This window comes from Leopardus geoffroyi, chromosome D1, assembly GCF_018350155.1.
Source record: "Leopardus geoffroyi isolate Oge1 chromosome D1, O.geoffroyi_Oge1_pat1.0, whole genome shotgun sequence".
Lineage (NCBI taxonomy): Eukaryota > Metazoa > Chordata > Mammalia > Carnivora > Felidae > Leopardus > Leopardus geoffroyi.
In genome coordinates, this window is record NC_059329.1 from 82772384 (window position 1) to 82784513 (window position 12130).

Consider the following 12130-nt stretch of genomic DNA (forward strand, 5'->3'; position numbering starts at 1 on the left):
TTTCAACTTCTCTCACAACTGCTCTCTTCCTTCTCTCTACCCTTTCAATTGCCAAGGCTCTTGCAGATAAGAATACAGATAAGAATGCAGACAAGAATTAGAGAGACAGGAAGCTGCAGCATGATGCATGGCCAGCATTTTGCAGAGCAGGATGGAAGGAAACAAGGCTTTCTAGGCTGTGCATCAGTGGATAAGGCCCTGGAACTTAGAGGTGTACTTCAAGTACAAACTTTTGGGCAAATGCACAACAAAGTTCAGGACTTAGTGGAAAGAACCTGAAAGAAACAGTGGACATCCCAGTATCAGGGCTGCCCATGTGGCTACAGTGTGGGATTCCTGAAGAAAGTCACTGACTTCCCTAGGTAAAGGGTTGATTGTCATCAACTCCCTAATAATGAGACAATGCATTTATTCAATGTGAACTGCATGCCAGGTGCCATGTTAGTCTACAGACTCGATCCGTATTTACTGTAACCTGATCCAAGACAAGCTTTTTAGATCACTACTGTGATTATCTTAATTATATGAATAAACATAGACTCAGAGAAGTAAAGGAACCACCCAAGAGTTCATGGCCGGAACTCAAACACACATCTGTCCAACTGGCTTTGCTTGTAACCATTATTCTCTACCACCTTGTCAGAGAAGATCAGGAAACTGATAGCAGAATCCATCATTGATCCTTTACGATCTGTTCTGTCCATTTACAGTATACTGTATATAGTTACAAGTCACACAATATACATTTTTTCTACAAAGTGTGTTCAGTCACTTATAAAAAGCCCTCTGTCCTTTCATAAAATGTAAGTGCAAAACAATACCTGAAAAACTCCTGGAGATAGAAGACAAAAATGACAGCAAGTAATTGTAAACTATAAAAATTGGGACAGCACTTATTTGCAACAGAATCAGCTAGAAATGCTCAAACTGAAAAATAATGAAAGGTTAGGGCCCAAAAGTTCAATTTGGCAGCAGTGAAAGGATGGAAAGTATGGGAGAGAGATACTTAAATGAATAGGTTTAGTATGCATTTAACTTGAGTCCTAGGAGAGGAGAGAGAGAAAATGCAGAGATGATCAATTATCAAATATTTCACTGTAATGCATTTTTCTAGTACATTTTATCTTTTCTGAGACCAGGATTTATCTGATAACTGATAGCCTCCTACTTTTACTGAAGCTAGACAACTGTTATCTATTATCATTGCCTGTGCATATGTGAATAGCAAAAGTGCAAACAAAAACTTGGAGGAAAATCCCTGAGACAGTAGTGGAACACTCTTTCCACTTGCTAGAAAACAAATGGTTATGGGAAGAGGACGAAGGAGATCACACAGGCATGTTTAATGACATTTTCCAAAGAGAAGTCACTGGTAGGCTAGTTCTATATAATTTCAAAACTAGATTAGGAGCCCATCACTAATGGCTCTTAGTTCCTTAATGGAATCTTTGATGAAAAGCTATGGATGCAGAGTAGCCAAAAAGTGATTCAGAAGACTTAGATTCTTTATGGGAAAAAAATTTTAGGAATACCTGTGTAGGTAGTTTATTTTGCTTATGTTTTCCTTGTTGGGTATTGCAATGGTTAGTTTTATGTGTCAACTTGGCTGGGCCACAGTGTCCAGATATCTGGTCAAACATTATTCTGGACGTTTCTCTGAGGGTGTTTTTTAGGTAAGATTTGAATAAAGGTTATACTTTGGAGTAAAGCAGATTGTCCTCCATAATGTTGGTGGGCCTCACACAAAACACTGAAAGTCTGAATAGAACAAAAGGCTGGCCTCCCCCACATAAGAAGGAATTCTCCAGGAGACTGCCTTAGGACTTGAACTATAACTCTTTTCAGATTCTTCAGTTTGCTAGCCTCTGTCATCAGATTTTAGACTCACAAGCCTCCATAAACACATAGCCAATTCCCTAAAATAAATCTATCTGTCCATCTACTTATATATACACTCACCGATCCTATCCCTCCATTTCCCCACAAATGCATCCTACTTGTTCTGTTTCTCTGGAGAACCCTGATTAATACAGGTATGAGCAATGATATATAACACAATTCTGTCTAATAAAAGGAATTCTGTCTAATAAAAGAAGATACAAGAGGAATGAAAAGCAACCAAAATGGGGGCACCTGGGTGGCTCAGTCAGTTGAGCATACAACTCTTGGTTTCGGCTCAGGTTATTATCTTATGGTTTGTGAGTCCAAGCCCTGTGTCAGGCACTGTATTGACAATGCAGAGCTTGCTTGGGATTCCCTCTCTCTCTCTTTTTTTCTCTCTCTCTCTGTCCTTCCCCTTGTGTTTTCTCTCTCAAAATAATTAAATGAACTTTAAAAAAAGAGAGAAAAAGAAAAACAACTAAAATGGAAAATGATGGGAATAAATCTAAATAAACATTGTATATTATAATAAGAATTTTGTCTGAGAGATAAGATACAGAACAAATTCACGAAAACACGTAAGTGAGAAGGGGGTAAAAGGAGCAAAAGTGTGTGATGATCTTTGTTTAGTCTGGGAGGAGGTAAAATACCAAGGACCATTAGACTTTGGTAAGTCAGTGATGCATGTTGTAATTTCTAGTGAAATCGCTAATAGTAAAGGAATATATGCATCCAAACTGATGAAGAAAAATGTAATAAAAAATAATCCAAAGGAAGGAGACCAAAAGGGAAAGAGAAGCCTAATAGAACAAGCAGGACAAACAGAAAGCAAATATTAGATTGAACCTTATGAAATTATTGGTTTGTAGGAAAAATGGTCAAATATTGGCAATTTCATATAACTCAAACAATAGTGAGATATATTTACACAAATACATAAGGAATAATGATAATGTTGGTATCAGACATCACACTAGCAACACTGCATGAGTTCTGGGTGGAAAGGATACTGAATACAGAATTCTGAATACTCAGCCAAACCAGTAATCAGTAGTAAGAGCCAAATTGAGACATTTTGGGACTAGGAAGAAGTCTGAAAGTTTGCCTTCCACACACTCTTTACTTAAAAAAAAAAATTATTCAAGGAGGTACAATAGCAAAATAGAAACCACATCATGTAAATAAAAATACATGGATTATAGTAAATAGTTGGTTTACTAATAGTTGGTTTACTAGTGGTTGGATATAAACTAAGAAGTAAAGGAAGAGCTAGAAAAAAAATGAAGGGAAGCTGTTTGGAAGATTTTCTATCAAAGGGCAAAGTCTTCTTGCAGACTATTGTTTCTCAACAGGGGACAACTTTGCTCCCTGGGAAAATCTGGCAATGTCTGGGAACATTTTTGGCTTCCACAACTGGAGTGGGGATTGCTACTGGCATCTAGTGAGTAGAGGCCAGAAATGCTGCTCACCATCCTATAACGAACAGGACAGCCCTCTATATCAAAGAACAATCTGGCTCAAGGTGTCAAGTAATGCCCCAAACGGGAGTAGTGTCAACTCCAATGTAGAGTATTACATTTCCTTCACCTTGGATAAAGTCATACTACTTAGTTCTGTACACATGATTTCTATGTAACTATAGTAATAACATTGAGAGTCCTTAGTTGGTTTATGTAAAAGAACAGAACATGTTATATAATATTATATAGTTTAATATAATAATAATATAGTATAATCATATATATAATGAAGAAAAATTGATGGTGGAGGAAGAAAGGATGGAAAGAGTACATATTACAGATTGCCTGGGGATCTTATTAAAATACAGTTTTTGATTTAGGAGGGCTGAGGTGAGGCTTGAGATTTTCCATTTCTAACAAGTTCCCAGGTCTTTTTCCTCCGCGGTAATATTTATTTATTTATTTTCTTTATGTTTTGAGATTTCACCAAGAGAGTCTCCACAACAACAACGTATTGATCATTTATTTTACGTTTACTATTATTTGAAGACAAGTGTCATCAAATGTGTACCATGAGAGCCCCTTTTGTCAGACTGAAATTCCTAGCAAGCAAGAAATAGCATTTAAACAGGTTTCCCTTTAGTTTCTTCCTTCTGGTTGTTTTCTTTTCTCTTTCAGAGCGGAGTGAGAGCTTTTGGATTGCATTGTGTCTTGATTTTATATTTATCCCCCCTCTGGTCTGGATTCCTCTAAGGCCAGTGTTCTATACACATGATGATGCTGATGTAAGACATTCATTCATGTATTAATTTCATAACATTTAGTGATTGCTTGCTGGGTGCCACATTCTGTTAAGGGCTGGAAACAAAATGGTAAATAGACCATACAAGTCTGGTTGGAGTCTTTCTGGGAAAGCTTTTGTTGCTTTCTTGAGAAAAAGAGAGATGCATCTGGGGAAAACCTTGCACTTTCCTTTTCTTCGTGCCTTGAGCATAGGAAATGAGAAGAAAGACCTAGAGGATTGCAGAGAGAACATTCCTGAGCTTTGCTCAACTGCTGAACAAACATTAGCAATTAGTTATCTTTAGATTTCTAGCTAGGGTAGGAAGTACATCCTCATTCCTTAAGCTTTTGTACTTGGGTACTCTTCCTTGCAGCTGAAGGCATTTTTGACTGACACAGCATACACAAGTGATTAGGAACTGGATGTTTCACAGTGGTGTTATCAAGTACTTGCAATAATGGTTAATGATACTGCATAGCAGATTTTACATTATATATAAGTGGTAACATGGGAGGAAAGGATATACCTTTATTGCTTCCAATAACAGGACTAGAACCAATGGAGCAAAGTTTCAATGGGCCAAATTGAATTCAACATAATTTAGAACTTTCTAACAGGGGCGCCTGGGTGGCTCAGTTGGTTGAGCATCCGACTTCGGATCAGCTCATGATCTTGAGGTCTGTGAGTTCCAGCTCCGTGTCAGGCTCTGTGCTGACAGCTCAGAGCCTGGAGCCTGCTTCCGATCCTGTGTCTCCCTTTCTCTCTGCCCTTCCCCCACTCATGCTCTGTCTCTCTCTCTCTCTCTCTCTGTCTCTCTGTCAAAAACAAATAAACATTAACAAAAAATTAAAAAAAAAAAAAAGAACTTTCTAACAAAGTATTCCATTCATGGAGTGTGCTCTCTTGCAAAGAGATTGATTTCTTAACCATTAAAATTTTCAGGAAGAGGCAGCAACACCATAGCTTTGGATTCTAGCATTGTGTGGAAGGTTAGAGGAGGAACTCCTAATATTCCTTCTTACTCTAAGGTTCTAATACCACTTTTCAACAATGAGTGTCAAAATCAAAAAAAAGTTTTAAATCAGAAACTTCTTTTAAACCATTAAATCTCAAATTCAAATAGCCAGAGCACCCCGGTTCCTTAATTCTGATTGGGATTTTGTCAGACAGAGATAATAGTAGTTTTATCCAATTCCTACTCAAAAATGAAACATTTCACTTACATGTAAAATGTGATTTTTTTTTTCTTTATGAGTCAGTAGGTAAAGAAAATGAAACTATAGTACAAAACCTAGATGTTCAAACATATTGAAGTGGTAAATTTACACAGGATTAATAAAAGCCGTGTACTAAATGTGTAGTATGAGTTCCAATACAGCAAAAGAAAATAATACTTTTAGCTAAAAATAGCCTGTAAACAATTACAGTTATAATTCCAGGCAATCACTTATCTTGGCATTATAGACGAGTCCAATATGTTAAAAGTAATTTTTAAAAATTTCAACAGAAGTTATTATTAAAAAATTGCATATTTAGGGCTCAAATGAGAGCCTTGCTGAGAATGGCATAGCCATCTATCCCTCTGCCCACACAGAGGGAAAAATGGCATACACCTCTCAGGTTATATGACTCACTCACTACCTGAGAGATATAGAACATATGACCCAGGCCACTCCGGAGAAGTCAGAACATATTTTAAGAGATAATTGTAAGAAATAAATCACTTTTTAATTGCTGGTTAAAAAAAATTGTTGTGCCATTTGTACAGACAGTGTTGGAATTGTGTTCTCCTAAATTAAGCAGTTTGCATCCCTCTGGGAAATGCCAAACATGAACCATGATAGGGCCTCCCATTGGAGTTCTTGAGCACAGGAAAACACCAAACCAAGTACTGGATTATGTACAAGGTGAACAAAAGTGACATGATCTTGAATTTCATACAGCTTCGAGTCTTATTGCTATGAGCATCACATAACTAAAGTGCAGTGGAATATGAAATACTGATTTATTCATTTTAAGTGAGATAATTTCTTTCTTGGTTTCCCTACTCTAAATAGAAACAGCTCATTACCAAGAAATGCAAGTTTACTCACAAATAAGTCACTGGGTTCTGCCCAATGTTTATGGATATACAAACCTATTAGACTATGGCTCTGATTATAGTTAGGTGAAATAAACCTAAATGACATTTCTGAACCTTTTACAAATAAGTTAATTTTAAAATGGCAAATCTAAGGTTTCAAAGTTGGCCTCATGAATATTTACAGTGGATATTTTCTACTCAGCTTTTTGTTTTCATCTAAGGTACAGGTAGTTTCATGTTGCATCAATGATTTCTTCTAATTTACTTTGACATTTCAACCAGTTATGAACGCTTCTTAATGTACACCTGTGGATAGGCTAATTGGCCCTTTCACAAATAGACATGTTTGAATACAAAGGGTCCATTTTGCTACATGTGTGCTAATGCTACAACTGCCTTCATCAATATAATAGTCTGAAGAATTGGTTACTCAGGAACAGGTTTTCTCCCTTCCCCCAACACCAGCATTTTTCTTTCTAATGATACTTCTAATTGAAAAATATTCTAAATCCAAGCCACTTGGATTGCTGAGTCATGCTAAGTTGTGCAATATTATGTTGCATTCCATCTGGCATTAGATAATATGTTAGGATGTAGAATCTTGAATTTTAATTTAAAATACGTTTCAGATAGAGATAGATTTCAAGGTATCATGAAACTACCTATAGTTCAGGATTTATCTTGAATTCTATAGATAGCCTTTACAATGGCCACTATAAAAGGAAAACATTTTTACATTCATTGTACCAAATGTGCTTTCCATATCCAAATGTTAAAAATTATTGGCATTCATTTGAAGAACTTGTTAAGCATCTAAAATTTTGTACCAGCAAGTATCTGGAATATGCCTTGAAGCAACTTCTGTTTACAGACAAAGTCTGTAAGATATCCAAATACCACTGTGATGTGTTTACAGTTTATAAAAGAATTAAATATCAAGTCCTTTTGGGTGTGTATTTCTAAATGAGCATTAAATGAATTGGGGAAAAAAACTAGAAAATTTTCATGTCTGGTTCATGCCAAATGAACGATTGCACTCATCGCCCCTTTTCAGCTTACTTTTGGTTGATGAGGGACTCTCTAATGGTCATTAAGGTCATTGCTGGGAATTAGTTTACTTTTGTAAATGAGTTTCACCTGGAAATGTCATTTCAATGCAATCAACTGTATCATCTTGGGCCTATGAGCAATGATGCTGAACTACTGACAGATGGAGAATTTTGAAATGAGTTCCAACTAATTCTGACAGCCATCACTTCCCACCGCTCTTAGTTAAAAATTAACTTCCAATAGTGGGAAAGAAAGATGATGAAATCTACCCAATACCTACAAAAGATGTTTCATATCACGAATTGTTACCCATCATTTCTTTTTTGGGAGGGAGCATGGGTTGATCTAGAGAGTCATGATGACTACCAAATACAACCAAAAGTTCATTACACTACACTGCCGACAAAATTAAACTTGTAGTCATAAGGAAGCAGTCTCTCAGGGAACATCACTGTTACAGGAATCAAAAAGTATTATGTTGGTGAAAAAGAAGCATTAAAATTCACCTGCATGGAGTTCATTTAGTTCAATTAGTTCTCAAGGCTTGCCCTGTATTTATTTTTTATTCTTTTTAATGTTTATTCATTTTTGATAGAACACAAGCTGGAGAGGAGAAGAGAGAGTGGGTGACACAGAATCTGAAGCAGGCTCCAGGCTCTGAGCTGTCAGCACAGAGACTGACACGGGGCTCGAACCCACAGATGAGATTATGACCTGAGCTGAAGTCAGTCACCCAACTGACTGAGCCACCCAGACACCCCTCGAGGCTTGTCCTTTAAATCTTGCCAGGAAATGGAGAATAGTAACAGCACATTTCTTCAATTCAAGATCATTAAAATATTTAAGAGAGTCCCTGTGGCTGTCTGGGTACCACACAGAACTAAATTAGACTTGGTTACTTCTTAAAAATAGAAAACATTAAAAAGAAAGAAAGAAAGAAAAAAACATAAGCAAGAGGGAATCCTCTTTCATTGGAGGCTTTGAAAGCAAGAACTAAGATCATGAACTTTGGGCTTTCAGTAGTGGAAGTGCCCAATTGCTTGAAAGATTTATACTCTGGGATACTCAGGGTAGCTTTATCGAACTAAGAACCAAATAGAGGACTTTGGTAGAAGCATCTGCTCAGAGTCAAATGCTAATTTTGAAAAAATTTGTGTGAAAGATGGATTTTGTTACTCTAATTACCAATAGATGGTCTACCTTTTCCCATCATGCATATCTCTTTTTGATACCTTGTATCTCCTCTCAGCTTTGAGGCTCATGTGCCAGTGATGGCCAGGTACAGAAAGGCAAGCTTTGTTGCTATCAATCCTTGGCTTTAAAAAAAGAAAAAAAAAACATATGAGGACAAGATGGAAACATTGTAAATTTATTTCAGTAATGTAAAAAAATGTGAAAAGAGTGGCAGCCCTCATCACAACAATAAAGGTGAGTGAATGTGTTTGAACTGAGGATGAAAAGTTGAGAATAGGTACTCAAGAGATGGAGTCAAGTGGAGTTGAATAATACAGTTATGGGTCAGTTGTGCATAGGAGTGATTTAATTCAGGAATTGAGGACCATGTTTGAAGTGTGTGTGTGTGTGTACATATATATGTATATATATATACACATATATATGTTATATATGGGGGAGAGAAGGGGTAGAGTGAACATAAACAGATTAGAATTTAAGTGATCACTATGATGCAATAAAAAAATTTCAATTTAATTGTGGAAAGCACTTAAGTGTGGCAATATCTTTGAGAAGTCATATAATACTTCTTAAAATATATATAAGCATCTTATATTGGGAAGTTTGGGAAAAACTAATCTCTCACATCTCTTCTCTAGGTTCAAAACCAATTAAGAGGTAGACATGAGATCTGGATGGGGCTACTAATAGAGTATAGAGCTTTCTATCACTACCCCCCTAGTTTATATCTTGGAATTCTTATACCACCTAGCTCCTCAGGGACATAGGCTATGCAATGCTCCTGGAATGTGAATGAGCAAGAATAGAAATGCTGGAGGACAGCGAGGCTCCCGGCTTGTGTCCCAATCCTGGCTGTTTACTACATGGAAATAAAGTCTGAGAAAGCACAAGCCAAGAGAATGCAAGAAGAGATGCAAGAGAATATAGCAAGAGGCCAGGCTACACATGAAATAGAGTAATAACATTCTACAGTTTAACTCAACTCAGTAGAGCAATGTAGAACAATGGGCATTGGGATTTTACTATCCCAGGTTAGTTAAATCTATTCTCTTTGAGAAAGTAAAAATAGGAAGGTGGAGGAAAGAAGCTTCTCTATTTCCATTCAGAGAGAAGAAAATGTTGGATAAAATTCCTAATTTATGGGCAATAAAGGAATATGTAAAGATGGAAAAAAATTTTCTTCCTATACTCTTCTGTCATTTTCTGCTTCTATTACTCAAAACTCTTTTAGATGCAAGTGATCGAAAATTAAAAGTGACTCAACACACAAAAACCTGTATGCGAATAGTTTATAGCAGTTCTAATTTTAACAGCCCCAAACTGGAAACAACCAAAATATCCTTCAAGAAATGAATGGTTAAACACATTATGGTATATCCATATCCACATCATGGGATACTATTCAGCAATAAAAAAGAAATAAACTATTGATATATGCAACTTGAGTGACTCCGAAGGACATTAAAAGAGTGAAAAAAGCCAATCTGAAAAGATCACATACTGTTTGATTTTCATTTATATAATATTTTCAAAATGATCAAATTTTAGAGATGGAGAACAGATTAGTGATGGCCAAGGGTAAGGGATTATAGGTGGGTTTGACTATAAAGGGGTAACATAAGGGAGGTCTTGGTAGTGATTGCAGTGGTGGTTAAATGAAAATACATGTGATAAAAAGGCCTAGAACTGTTCACACATACTGTACCAACATCAATTTCTTGGTTTTGGTATTATGCTGTACTTAAACTGGATGAAGAGGACACAGGACGTCTCTGTACCATTTTTGCAACTTCATGTGAATCTAGATCTTAAAAAGTAAAAAAAAAAAAAAAAAAAAAAAAAAAGAAAAGAAAAGTGGCTCAAGTGATAAAGGGAATACATTGGTTTATGGAATAGGATAGTCCAGAAATTGAATCTACTTTCAGGCAAACCTGGATTAAGGAGCTCAATCGGGGGGCCCGGGTGGCTCAGTTGGTTAAGGGCCGGACTTCCATTCAGGTCATGATCTTGCGGTTTGTGAGTTGGAGCCTTGAGTCAGGCTTTGTGCTGACAGCTCAGAGCCTGGAGCTTGCTTCGGATTCTGTGTCTCCCTCTCTCTCTCTGCCCCTCCCCTGCTCATGCTCTCTCTCCAAATTAAATAAACATTAAAAAAAATAATAAAAAAAAAATAGGAGCTCAAGCAATGTCACCAGGCGCTTGCTCTCTCTTTCTCTCTCCTTTTTTCAGTTCTGCTCACCTTTCTGTGTTGACTTCATTCTGCTGACAGCTTTCTCCATGAAGCTGGGGAAGATGTCAGAGATCTATGCTTACACGATCCAATAGTAACCTGGGAAGAAAACAAATTCTCCATTTTTAGGGAAGACTCCAAATTTTGGATCAGATGTCTTCTTGGAACAGATCATTGTTGCCAAGAAGAGGGACTACATTGACTGGTCACGGTGGGCTGGGGGAGTGTGTGTGTGTGCTTGTGTGTGTGCACACACATGCACAGAAATATCTCCATTAGGACCTCACTGAGGAAGAGTGGTTTCCCAAAGAAAAACTGAGATGGTTTTATCAAACTCATGTTAGGCTGGGCCAGGCAAAATACAGATTTCTACTATCCTATTAAAATGTCACAGTGATAACTCTGTGGATATATATAAATACTTGAAAATCTAATATTTGAATATTGATAAAGTATAATAAAGAGTGGCTACAGGTTTACATTGCATGTATTTTTTGGGGGGTGGGGGAGAAGAGTTAAGGCTAAAAAGACTGAATAGAATTTAGTAACTAGCTAAAGATCTACCAGAAACATGATAAGATGTAGGGCAAAATGAATCTCAAATTGCAATGTAAGTGAAGTTAACAAAAAACTACAAATTCCCCATGGTCTCTAAATCATACAGAAAACTAAACTTTTATAGGTAAAATGATGGAATAGCTGAAATAGGTTAAATTGAAGTTTGGGGGAAAAAAAAGTAGAAGCCCTCTAACACTGATTCCAGGATTTAAAAATACCCACTTATGCTCTCAAACCTGGAAAATACCTTTTTTTATTGGCAAAACCCCACTGTGATTATCTATTAAGCTCAGTGGTAGCTGGAGACTTTTTTGAGTTGGGGCCATTTTAGGTAGTGCTCTGTAGCAAAAGACAGAAAGAGGGTTGCTGGTTGTCAGAGATGTACTCTGAGTGAGGAGATTCTCTTCAAACTGTGGGGGCAGAGCTAATCGGGGACTAACAACATAGTTCAGCTTGAAATTGAATGGGGAGGTAGAAAAAACTGGCAGACTTGTTTGGAGAAAGCAAAGGAATCAGGCAAAGAGGAAAACATAATGGCAGTCAGGTGGTGATCTTTCAGACTCAGCTTGAGTAGATTTGTTTTATTTGATATGAAGAATTCAGAGTGGCAATATACTTGGAAAAGGAACATTTTCAAATAGCATTTTGAACAGTGAGAATTAGGGTGGGAATTAAGAACCTACGTTATTAATTGCTACTGGGAAAAACAGGAGAGAGTAATATATATATATATATTTTAACATGTGATTCTGGAATAGTCGTATAAAGGGAGAATGGGAAAGGGATGTGTGCAGGGGATGGTAGAAAGGATTCCCAGCATTTCGTTTTTGAGAAGTGGTTTGCAGAGGGTAAGAACATTCTGCAGGGATGAGAAATGAGGCTGAGGACAAAGT